The sequence below is a fragment of the Asterias amurensis genome, chromosome 1, assembly GCF_032118995.1.
Source record: "Asterias amurensis chromosome 1, ASM3211899v1".
Taxonomy (NCBI): domain Eukaryota; kingdom Metazoa; phylum Echinodermata; class Asteroidea; order Forcipulatida; family Asteriidae; genus Asterias; species Asterias amurensis.
Genome location: NC_092648.1, coordinates 2,766,163 through 2,779,758, shown reverse-complemented (window position 1 = coordinate 2,779,758; position 13,596 = coordinate 2,766,163). Strand labels below are relative to the sequence as shown.

Below are 13,596 nucleotides of genomic sequence, written 5' to 3'. Positions count from 1 at the left end.
CTGGCATCCCCCACTGATTATATATAAAGTTCATACCTGTTAAAATTTAATGTTATTTTGGTTAATGCAATTTTTAAATTTAAATGACATTGATAAAGGTTAGTTCTAATTTAGTTGTGGAATGTTAGTATAAGACAACTAGCCTTCATAACATATTGTTGTTGTAATGACATACATGTATATTCCTATTTGTGATGCTAAAAGTTAACACAGATAATTTTATATATTAAATTTCCAAATTAAACAGTTTCATTTAAACTAAACCATAAAACTAATTCACAAGTAGGCCCGGCATCCCCCCACTGATTATATATAAAGTTCATACCTGTTATAATTTAATGTTATTTTGGTTAATGTAATTTTTAAATTCAAATGACATTGATAAAGGTTAGTTCTAATTTAGTTGTGGAATGTTAGTATAAGATAACTAGCCTTCATAACATATTGATATAGTAATGACATACATGTATATTCCTATTTGTGAAGCTTAAAGTTAACGCAGATAATTTTATATATGTAATTTCAAAATTAAACAGTTTCATTTAAACTTAACCATAAAACTAATTCACATGTAGGCCTGGCATCCCCCAACTGATTATATATAAAGTTCATACCTGTTATAATTTAATGTTATTTTCGTTAATGTAATTTTTAAATTCAAATGATGTTGGTAAAGGTTAATTCTAATTTAGTTGTGGAATAGAATAGGAGTCGAAGACAACAAGCCTTCAATACATATTAGGAATTATATTTAAACTATGAAAACCATTTAATTTATGATGAGATGTTAGTGGTATACAGATTTAATTCAGTGTTAAAAAAAAACAATCAAAGTAAGTTGTTTTAATACTTAAACAGACTTTGTTATTTACGAAGCCCAAATCATTAGTAGTTAGTTTCATGATTTATACTTTTATTTGTTAAATTTTTCATTATAATTTGTCTGTGAATTATGAATAATATACGATAGCCGTGTAAGTCATTTATATAAACAAGACCTATATGACGAAACATATCCAATATTTCAGCAATATTTTCAACGCCGACGTTATATTCGCACGACTCACGCTCAAACCTATCAGCAGCAACCTCGTTTCTATACAAACAAATTTTACCAGTGAATACTTATTTGGGGTCTTAAAACAACCAGCTAAAGGTACTGTAAACACCCATGATAAAGTTTAACATCACAATTAAAAAAATAGTACTGGTAATGCATAGTTACATAAAGTACACCACAACAAGCATTTTGTTTCAGTTTGGCCTTACTTTTTTTTTTTTTTGGGGGGGGGGAGGGGTTCTTCACCATAATCAATTCATGGGTTATTTTTACCTGAGCCTAAGGGAGTTTGACCGTGAAGAAGCAGCACGCACCTCCGCACAAGGCAGAAGTGGCACACACCTCCGCATCAAATGCAGAAGTGGCATGTACCTTCGCACGATAAGTGCAACCTCACAATGTCACCATTATAGGAGCTGATACTCCCATGATAAGAGACAGACTATAATGGGATACACTGCAAGACATCATACTTGGGTGACACGCCTTCAACACGATGGATTCTCCCTTAGTTGCTGTATTTTTGGTTGCTAAGTCTAGGGTAAGGGTTGTTCTATTCTATTATATATTTAACAATTCTATTTTGAGGGATTCCTTCAACATAGTTTTAATTGATGGATTATCTTTGCCTGAGCCCAAGGGAGTTTGACCGTGAAGAAGCAGCACGCACCTCCGCACAAGGCAGAAGCGGCACACACCTCCGCATAAATGCAGAAGCAGCAAGCACCTTTGCATGATAAGTGCAATCTCACAATGTCACCATTATAGGAGCTGATACTCCCATGATAAGAGACAGACTATAATGGGATACACTGCAAGACATCATACTGGGGTGGCAAGCCTTCAGCACGCTGTCGTCTCCCACAGGTTATGTAATTTTTGTTGCTAAGATTAGGGTAAGGGTTGTTCTATTCAAGTTTTACTTTTTTTTTGGGGGGGGATTAATTCATAATAGTAAATATTGATGGGTTATCTTTGCCTAAACCTAAGGGAGTTTGACTGTTAAGAAGCAGCACGCACCTCCGCACAAGGCAGAAGCGGCACACACCTCCGCATCAATGCAGAAGTGGCACGCACCTTCGCATGATAAGTGCAATCTCACAATGTCACCATTATAGGAGCTGACACTCCCATGATAAGAGACAGACTATAATGGGATACACTACAAGACATCATACTGGGGTGACATGCCTTCAAAACGCTGTATAGTCTCCCACATTTTTTGTTTCAAATCCTTGTTTGTGATGCACAACAGATAATGCAGATATATTCCAGAACTAAACTTCTTTCACATAAAAGCTTATAATTATAAAACTATTTAAGTACAACATTATACATAAGTACACCATCACAAGTATTTTTTGTCATCAGATTTTGCTGATTGTCATCCGGGTAAGCTTAGTTCAATTAGCAGGGCTACCAACGTGCAGGTTCCAGGATACCAGCCCCACGCGCTTTCTGAGATCGTAAGAGCCAATTGCACCGCCCCTTAAGGGGACGGGTCCGGTCCACTGTCCCAACTTCGGCGCCAGGACAGCCTCCTTACTCTTACTAACGCGGTCCCTAGTTGAAAGGACTAGGGACTACTTCCGTTGGTCAACCATTTGTGATAACACCGGCACCATCCTGACAGATGAGGAGCCCAAATGCACCTTTAAGATCAACCACCCAGTGGCCCGAGCCGGAAGTAGGACCCCACATGCCACGTGCATGCGTCCAGGTCCCTTTAATCTAACCGCCGCACCACAAAGATTGCTAAATTTGCTTACAAGCGCATTATGCAATTTCACAATTTATCGCAATTTCATAGCGCAAACAAAATCGCATTTGTGCTTGCTTGCAATGGTGTACTCATTTACAAGATGTCAATTAAAATGATAATAACACATGAAGATACTTCTTAATGGCACTGGATACCTTTGGTAATTGTCAAAGACCAAATACACTCACTTGGTGTATCCCAACATATGCATAAAATAACAAATTTTGGCACAATTGGTCATTGAATTTGCAAGAGCATAATAAAAAAAAAAGGCCCTTGTTGCATTACTTTGTGTGCTTTCAGATGCATAATAAAAGGCTTCAGCTGAAGTCTTTTATTATCTGACTGAGAATTTACTTCATTCACAAAAACTACATTACTTCAGGAGCATTGTTTTATACTATCAATAGCTCTCAATGGTAAGTTAAACAGTAAATTTGTATGCTGAAAATTATTTTGAGTAATTAACAATAGTGTCCAGTGCCTTCACACCTCTACACCAAAGTAAGCATACCATTAAGAAAACATATTTAAAAGGGGAGAGGTTACCAGCACTTACACCCTTAGCCAAGATCCTCAGCATCTGGCCATAAATACAATGTAGAATTCATCAGCTTAAAACAAGTGCATCATTATTTCGAAAACAGCTGGGTTTTCAGACGACTGTTGAAGGAAGTGACCGAAGTAGCTTGGTGAACAATAAGAGGAAAACTGTTCCATAAGTTTGGAGAAGCATTGACCCCCATATTGCGAAGTAGAGACTTGATCTGGGGAGCTTGCAGTAGACACTGTGATGATGAACGAAGACAACGAGGAGGTGTATACGAGGTTATAAGTTTAGAGACTCTGTGGGGAGCTTGCAGTAGACACTTTGACGATGAGCGAAGACGAGGGGGTTTATACGAGTTTTTAAGTTCAGAGATACATGCAGGAGCGAGATCATGTTGAGACTTGTAAGTGAGCAACCATGGCTTGAACACAATGCAGTCCTTGATTGGCAGCCAGTGGACGGAGACAGCGAAGAATAAGGATGATGTGCTAATATCTTGGAGACTGTACCAAAAGCGGACAGCAGTGTTCTGAACACATTGCAACTTATTCAGTTAATAAAAACACATTTACAATATCTTACTGTTCGAGACAACGAACTAATTGTTACATCGATAATTGCTTGCAGCTTAGATGTCTTGAGGATAGCGATGTTTTAATATGACTTGCTCTCCTTTATACCCAGTATCCTTGTTGATATCAGTAGTGGTGAATCCATTCTGCACTTCATTTCAGGAAACTATTCCCTTTATCTCCGTCTCTGAAAGGTCAAGTTAGAAGACCAGAAATTAAAATCAGCCAGCAAATTTTAATGCACACTTTAAAACTACACGTACCAACAGCTACAGATTTGTCTTGACATAAAGGTTTGAAATCTAGTTTGCCTAGGTGTTTTCCAAAATGTAGAGGGTAGTGATGGAACGAAGGATATCTCATTACCACCTGTGCCGAATTAGCCGACCAAAAGTTTATCGCTCAAAAACAACATTGTCAATCCGTGACTAACCAGTACAAGCCTGCCAAACAAGAAGCTATAGTGAACCAACTTCAGCAACAAATGACATAGGAGCTGACGGTCAAGAAAGTAAAGTAAAGCAAAATTGGCAACCAGTGACATACCACCAAAGGTCTGTCACTCAAGTAAGTAAAGTAAAGCAACATTGGCAACCAGTGGCATACAACCAAAGGTCTGTCACTCAAGTAAGTAAAGTAAAGCAACTATGGAAACCAGTGGCATACCACCAAAGGTCCGTCGCTTAAGAAAATAAAGTAAAGCAACATTGGCAACCAGTGGCATTCAACCAAAGGTCTGTCGCTTAAGAAAGTAAAGTTAAGCAACATTGTCAACCAGTGACATTTAACCAAAGGTCCGTCGCTTAAGAAAATAAAGTAAAGCAACATTGGCAACCAGTGGCATTCAACCAAAGGTCTGTCGCTGAAGAAAATAAAGTAAAGCAACATTGGCAACCAGTGGCATTTAACCAAAGGTCTGTTACTAAAGAAAGTAAAGTTAAGCAACATTGGCAACCAGTGGCATTTAACCAAAGGTCTGTTGCTCAAGAAAATAAAGTAAAGCAACATTGGCAACCAGTGGCATACAACCAAAGGTCTGTTGCTCACAACAGTACAGTAAAGCAACTATGGCAACCAGTGGCATACAACCAAAGGTCTGTTGCTAAAGAAAGTAAGGTTAAGCAACATTGGCAACCAGTGGCATTTAACCAAAGGTCTGTTGCTCAAGAAAATAAAGTAAAGCAACATTGGCAACCAGTGGCATACAACCAAAGGTCTATTGCTCACAACAGTACAGTAAAGCAACTATGGCAACCAGTGGCATACAACCAAAGGTCTGTTGCTAAAGAAAGTAAAGTTACGCAACATTGTCAACCAGTGGCATTTAACCAAAGGTCTGTTGCTAAAGAAAGTAAAGTAAAGCAACATTGGCAACAAGTGGCATTTAACCAAAGGTCTGTTGCTCAAGAAAGTAAAGTAAAGCAACATTGGCAACCAGTGGCATTTAACGAAAGGTCTGTTGCTCAAGAAAATAAAGTTAAGCAACATTGTCAACCAGTGGCATTTAACCAAAGGTCTATTGCTAAAGAAAGTAAAGTTAAGCAACATTGGCAACCAGTGGCATTTAACCAAAGGTCTGTTGCTAAAGAAAGTAAGGTTAAGCAACATTGGCAACCAGTGGCATTTAACCAAAGGTCCGTCGCTCAAGAAAATAAAGTAAAGCACCATTGGCAACCAGTGGCATACCACCCAAGGTCCGTCGCTCAAGAAAGTAAAGTAAAGCACTTTGGCAACCAGTGGCATACAACCAAAGGTCTGTTGCTCAAGAAAGTAAAGTTAAGCAACATTGGCAACCAGTGGCATTTAACCAAAGGTCTGTTGCTAAAGAAAGTAAGGTTAAGCAACATTGGCAACCAGTGGCATTTAACCAAAGGTCCGTCGCTCAAGAAAATAAAGTAAAGCACCATTGGCAACCAGTGGCATACCACCCAAGGTCCGTCGCTCAAGAAAGTAAAGTAAAGCAACATTGGCAACCAGTGGCATACAACCAAAGGTCTGTTGCTCAAGAAAGTAAAGTTAAGCAACATTGGCAACCAGTGGCATACAACCAAAGGTCTGTCGCTTAAGAAAGTAAAGTAAGGCAACATTGGCAACCAGTGGCATACAACCAAAGGTCTGTCACTCAAGAAAGTAAAGTAAAGCAACATTGGCAACCAGTGGCATTCAACCAAAGGTCTGTTGCTTAAGAAAGTAAAGTTAAGCAACATTGGCAACCAGTGGCATACAACCAAAGGTCTGTTGCTAAAGAAAGTAAAGTAAGGCAACATTGGCAACCAGTGGCATACAACCAAAGGTCTGTCACTCAAGAAAGTAAAGTAAAGCAACATTGGCAACCAGTGGCATTCAACCAAAAGTCTGTTGCTTAAGAAAGTAAAGTAAAGCAACATTGGCAACCAGTGGCATACAACCAAAGGTCTGTCACTCAAGAAAGTAAAGTAAAGCAACATTGGCAACCAGTGGCATTTAACCAAAGGTCCGTCGCTCAAGAAAGTAAAGTTAAGCAACATTGGCAATCAGTGGCATTCAACCAAAGGTCTGTCGCTTAAGAAAGTAAAGTAAGGCAACATTGGCAACCAGTGGCATACCATCCAAGGTCCGTCGCTCAAGAAAGTAATGTTAAGCAACTATGGCAACCAGTGGCATACAACCAAAGGTCTGTTGCTCAAGAAATTAATGTAAAGCAACATTGGCAACCAGTGGCATACCACTAAGCTTACATACCACCCACGTTCCGTCGCTCAAGAAAGTAACGTAAAGCAACATTGGTAACCAGTGCCATTTAACCAAAGGTCTGTTGCTCAAGAAAGTAAAGTAAAGCAACATTGGCAACCAGTGGCATTCAACCAAAGGTCTGTTGCTAAAGAAATTAAAGTAAAGCAACATTGGCAACCAGTGGCATTTAACCAAAGGTCTGTCACTCAAGAAAGAAAAGTTGTGCAACATTGGCAACCAGTTGCATACAACCAAAGGTCTGTTGCTCAAGAAAGTAAAGTAAAGCAACATTGGCAACCAGTGGCATTTAACCAAAGGTCTGTTGCTCAAGAAAATAAAGTAAAGCAACATTGGCAACCAGTGGCATTTAACCAAAGGTCTGTTGCTCAAGAAAGTAAAGTAAAGCAACATTGGCAACCAGTGGCATACAACCAAAGGTCTGTTACTAAAGAAAGTAAAGTAAAGCAACATTGGCAACCAGTGGCATACAACCAAAGGTCTGTTACTAAAGAAAATAAAGTAAAGCAACATTGGCAACCAGTGGCATTTAACCAAAGGTCTGTTGCTAAAGAAAGTAAAGTAAAGCAACATTGACAACCAGTGGCATTTAACCAAAGGTCTGTTACTAAAGAAAGTAAAGTAAAGCAACATTGGCAACCAGTGGCATTTAACCAAAGGTCTGTTGCTAAAAAAAATAAAGTAAAGCAACATTGGCAACCAGTGACATACCACCAAAGGTCTGTTGCTTAAGAAAGTAAAGTAAAGCAACATTGGCAACAAGTGGCATTTAACCAAAGGTCTGTTGCTCATAACAGTAAAGTAAAGCACCATTGGCAACCAGTGGCATTTAACCAAAGGTCTGTTGCTAAAGAAAATAAAGTAAAGCAACATTGGCAACCAGTGACATACCACCAAAGGTCTGTTGCTCATGAAAGTAAAGTAAAGCAACATTGGCAGGCAGTGGCATTTAACCAAAGGTCTGTTGCTCATGAAAGTAAAGTAAAGCAACATTGGCAACCAGTGGCATTTAACCAAAGGTCTGTCGCTCAAGAAAGTAAAGTAAAGCAACATTGGCAGCCAGCGGCATTTAACCAAAGGTCTGTCACTCAAGAAAGTAAAGTAAAGCAACATTGGCAACCAGTGGCATACAACCAAAGGTCTGTCCCTCAAGAAAGTAAAGTAAAGCAACATTGGCAGCCAGTGGCATTTAACCAAAGGTCTGTTGCTCATGAAAGTTAAGTAAAGCAACATTGGCAACCAGTGGCATACAACCAAAGGTCTGTTGCTCATGAAAGTAAAGTAAAGCAACATTGGCAGCCAGTGGCATTCAACCAATTAAGAACCGACATTAGCAACCAATGGAATAGGACAAGAGGTATGCCACTCAAGGAATGACAGTGAACTGACATAGACAACCAGTGGCATGGCACCAAATGCTTGTCCCTTAGAAACGACAGTGAACCGACATCAGCAACCAGTGACTAGCACCTGAGAAATGGTGCTTGAGGAACGAAAGTAAACCGACATCAGAAACCAATGGCATAGCACCTAGGTCCTGCCAAGAAACGACAGTGAACCGACATCGACAACCAGTGACTAGCACCAGAGAAATGGCGCTCAAGGAACGAAAGTTAACCGACATCGGAAACCAATGGCATAGACCAAAGGCCTGTTGCTTAAGAATCGACAATGAACCGACATCGGCAACCAGTGACTAGCACCAGAGAAATGTCGCTCAAGGAACGAAAGTAAACCGACGTCAGTAACCAATGGCATAGCACAAAAGGCCTGTCGCTAAAGAAACAACAATCAACCGACATCGGCAACCAGTGACTAGCACCAGAGAAATATCACTCAAGGAACGAAAGTGAACCGACTAGAAACCAATGGCAAAGAACCAAAGGTTTGTCGCTCAAGAAACACACTGAACAGACATCGGCAACCGGTGACTAGCACAAGAGGTCTGTCGCTCTTTGCTGAACAAACGGTAATGAACGGACTATGGCAACAGATGACAAGCACCAGAGAATTGTCGCTCAAGGAACGAAAAACTGATATCGGAAACCCATGGCATAGCACCAAAGGCCTGTTGCTCAGAAAACGACAGTGAACCAACATTGGCAACCAATGACTTGCACCAGAGCATTGCCGCTCAAGGAACGAAAGTAAACAGACATCGGAAACCAATGGCAAAGCACCAAAGGCCTGTTGCTCAGAAAACCAATGCATGGCACCAAAGGCATATCGCTCAAGAAATGACAGTGAAGCGACATTGGCAATCAGTGACTTAGCATCGGATAATTGTCGCTCAAGGACCAAAAGTGAACCGACATCATATCACCAAAGGTTTATCGCTCAAGAAATGACCATGAACTGAAACCGGCAACCAGTGACTAGAGCACCAGAGGAATGGCACCCAAGAAACTAAACTGAACAACATCGGAAACCAATGGCATACCACCAGAGGCCTGTCGCTTAACAAACAACAGTGAACCGACATTGGCACTTAGCACCAGAAGCCTGTCGCTCACAAAACGAAAGTGAACCGATATTGGCAACCAGTGACATGCCCCCAAAAGTCAGTTGCTCAAGAAACGACAGTGAACCGGCATCGAATAATTACTGGCAAACCACTAAATGCCTGTTGCCCAGAAATGACAGTTATTCGAAATTTGCAAACACAGGGAATACCTATTTGTACTCCTGGTTGGAGAGAAGCAATTAAGGCAAAGTGCCTCGTTCAAGGACACAATTGTTGTGACTAACCAGGATTTAGGATTGGAACCCATATTTCGTAAATTACAAAAATTGAGTCCACCGACGCAGGACGCTAGGCCCAGACATGTAAAATGCCTTTAAACATATAACATGCATTCTGCATAATTATTACAGAGCTCCATTTGTAACTGGGGTTAATATTAGAAGTAATCTTGTTATGAACTCGCCTTTGACTGGAGAGTGTAGCTCCTTCATCATCGGCTGGTCTTGGTTGGAGATCTACTTGAAGTCAGAGAGAAGTCTTTGCAGATGTTAAGCCTGACTGCAACACAAACAAACAAAAGACGCAGTTTGTAACAGTTGATGTTTAAGACTACCCATCATCAAAACAATCAAGTGCAGACAAATTGCTTTCAACTCTGGATTTGAAAAAACAAAACGTGTAACAAAGTGAAGTGAGTGAAAAAAACCATGTAAAAACCACCTCAAATTAATTGTTAGCAACAATGGTTTAAAATAGTGTTGAAACCAACACTTTTTCCTGAATTCAATTCAAGTGGCAAGTAATTTTTCTCCAAGTCAAGTTAAGTCAAGTCACAAGTCAAAGTTTTGCAAGTCAAGATAAGTCACACGCCAAATAATGTCCCAAGATTAAGTCCACTCTCATTAAGTTGTGACAAACTCAAGTAAAATCAAATCTTTTCATCAACTACATTTGTTTCGCACCATGGACACCACTTCCGATGTTTTATTCAACAATGAAAAATAAATGCATGAGTTTAATAGAACAAGGGGGAAAAATAACTTTAAAATATACTCGACTTATAATGACCATGCAGAGACACAAGTAGTTTTTGTTTTATGTAGTGATGTATCGATCTTCACTGATTATAAGACTAAAGCTTTTGCAATTTTTGCATCTTTGTTTTTAAATTGCCATCAGTAAAGTTGTGAAAAACTAAAAACATCGGCAACAAGTCAGCACACAACAACCTGTGTGTGTGTGGGTAGGTATGGACATTCAAACCAGGGACCTATAACAAAAGGGACAATAGGTCCACGGTTGCTATCACAAAGGAAATGATTGTGGTCCCCGGTTGCTATCACAAAGACAGTAGTCAGGTGACAGTAGTCCGATTGCAGACCGTCCAGTACATACTGGAGATACACCTGCATATGGATGTAAAAACCAGACATGGACCAAAGTGTGGCCACAGTCGGTGGAATCAAACTCGTGATAACAAACAACATCGTGTGCAGAAGCAACTTGGTTTTTCATGAAAACATTTGGAGATAATTTGCAAACTTTATATTCAAGTCAATTCTAAACTCTCAAGTAATTTTGCGCAAGTCAAGTCAAGTCAACAGTCATTTTTGTCCAAGGCAAGTCAAGTCAACAAAATTAGAGACTTGAGTAGGCCTGGGCGAATTATTCAAATATCCGGTTAATGGCGAATAGGTTTTCCTATCCGTAACCGCGAATGCCTTTTTTTTCTTAACCGGATATTCGCATAGGGCGCGAATACCTATTTACAAACCGGACAATTCTGTAATTACAACCGAGTAACCGGATATTCTTTAATATCCAAATATCCGCGGACGTCGGACGACAACTGATATGAATGTTTTGTCTGAATCCTTATGAAACTTCTATTAAGACAGCATAAAACAGCATATATTAAGTATTTAACTATGCTCACCTCCGTGAAGAGTTAAAACAATGACATTTCTGACGTAATTTGTTCAAAGATTACAAAAGTTTTCCTTCACGTAGAGTCAATCACGATCAAAAGAAAAAGCAAATTGCCATCTTTAAATTAGATCCGGTCATTTTTATGAATAAACCGAGTGACACTGTCTAAAACTAATATCAATCCGCCCAAAAGATCTTATTCATTTTTTAAACAGCGCCCTCTAGCGGCAAAAAATTTATTCGAATATCCGGTTAATTTCGGATAGTTGGCCAGCGGTATCCGAATAACAAAATTTCACTATTCGCCCAGCACTAGACTTGAGTCCAAGTCACCGACTCGAGTCAACAAGAACTGGTTTCTAAGAACTCATGTATACCATTTGGATTGCTGCATTCCCAATATACAACAGTAAAAATTGGAAATGTCAATTGCCTAAAACAGTTCTCTTGGGGATTGGTGCTGTATGAATTGTATTAATCAATTATCTATATCTCTCTTCCCAAACAAAAGTTATCCTACAAATAGCATGCAACTTTAAAATAACAAAATCTATGAACTTGTCTTGATCATGATGTTCCAAATAAAGCTTACTATAAAAGCACTTTAAAATCAGACTGAAAAACACAGTCTGTCAACTGCGAAATGGCTGTAATGCTACAGGGAAATGACTGATAGTTTGTATTGATGCAAGAAAATGACTCACATTTGTTTTTGGTTTATTCCCAACACGGCTATGCACACTACTAGACTGCTCTGTTTAGGATCAGAAGTAAATATTAAAAGCATTATTGTAAGAAGTTCACCTTTGACTTGAGAATGCAGCTCCTCAATTGAGGGCTGGTCTTGTAGATCTACTTGCTGATGGGTAGATGTTTTTGGAGATGCTGAGCCTTTCTACAAATAAAAATAGAAAATAAAAATCTAACATTTTGCAGCAACAAAATAATGAAAATAAGCAAAAGTAATTTGAGGGGGGGGGGGGGCGGGGGGTTTCCGATGCATGAAACAGATCTCTTATGAAGTAGTGCTGATATGAACTTTATTGTTATATCTGTGAGCTTCCAGATAACTTGCATTTACCTTTAACTTTTGTGTACAAAACAGTTAACAATAAATGAAGATGAAACTTTAAAAGCAGCATCATAATGGATTGTTTCAAGGAGCTCTCAGAATGAAACTACATGTATTCCAGCAAATGACATGCACAATTTAGATTACCAATGTTAAGGAGTTTGTCTTGATATTTTGGTTTAACATTAAGCTCACTCAGGTACCTTCCCAAAATCTTTCAAATCCCAAATCTTTCAAACCCAAACCAAACACTGATATAAATGTATGTATAAACCAGGACAAATGAAAAGGCATTCTGCATAGAAAGCTTTAGTCGGAACAGGGCCCAGTTTCATGGCTCTTTAACGTTAGCACAGAATCAGCGCTTCGCATAAAATTTTTGCTTCTGCGCATGCGTACTCCACGTTACTATAGGCGCTGTATGCTTTCAAGAATAGCGCAAAAATTTGGCGCTTGCACATAAGCAGGGAATCATAATTGTAAGCGCGAAACTTGATGGTAAGCAAAGCCATGAAAATGGGCCTTGGTCGGAACGTGTTTTAATATTTAGTTCACTGTTTGGAAACTCACGTTTTCTGGAGAGTGCAGCTCCTACGTCTTCTTCATCAAGGCGAGCGCCATGCAAAGTAGCTCGAGCCTGCCCAGTGTTTTTTGTCCAGATGTGTTGATCTAGCATGCAGGAGCATAGTTCCTCAGACTGGCAAAGCTGGTGTCTCGTCTCAGGGTGTCTATGAATGTAAGACATCTTGTCCCACAAGAAGCCTTGCCTTGATGAGTGGGCTCCAAGAGGATGGTTGGGCAAGCAACAAGCTCAAAACAGTGCCCAGCAAACTTGAGTCGGTGTTCGCAGATCTCTCCTGTAGTCTTCCGCCAGCATACAGATTGCAGTTTCTCATGGTCCTGCAAGGAGATGTTTAGGGCCAAATACGCAGCATCCTGGTGCAGCAACCGTCAAGAGACTCTGACGTCTTAGGTTGGTCTGGACATCTGGTTATTACTGGGTAGATATATCAGCCAGACTGAAACACAAACAAAATCAAGCCATTTCGAGTTTCAAACTATGATTCAACATTAAAGCAGATTGGTTAAGTTTTTGCTTTTATATTGACACTTTCATTCATAAACAATTGAAGGGGAAATATTGAAAGCGGCAGCAAGCTTGCGGATTAATATGAATTAATCCAGGAAATGAAATGCGCACCTAAAATTATCAACCTAAAATTATTGTTGTGATATTTTGGTTTAACATGAAGCACAATGGACCTTCTTAAAATCTTTCACACTCCAATAAATAAAAGCCCTGCCAACAGAAACCCTTAAAGAAAAAAACACACAACTGAAGCTATCAACTCTAATGCTTGCCAGAGATATAAATCATCTTTGAATAATTTGGAAAACTGCAGTAAAAATTACTCACATTTACAAAAACTTTTGCCAATTACTATTTGCTCTGTTCA

At 39.4% G+C, this 13,596-nt stretch overlaps 1 pseudogene; it reads right to left on the bottom strand.

Moving 5' to 3' along the window:
* Window positions 1–3,454: 3,454 nt before the first annotated feature.
* On the bottom strand, window positions 3,455–13,035 carry LOC139941138 (uncharacterized; annotated as a pseudogene).
* Between the last annotated feature and the right edge of the window lie 561 nt (window positions 13,036–13,596).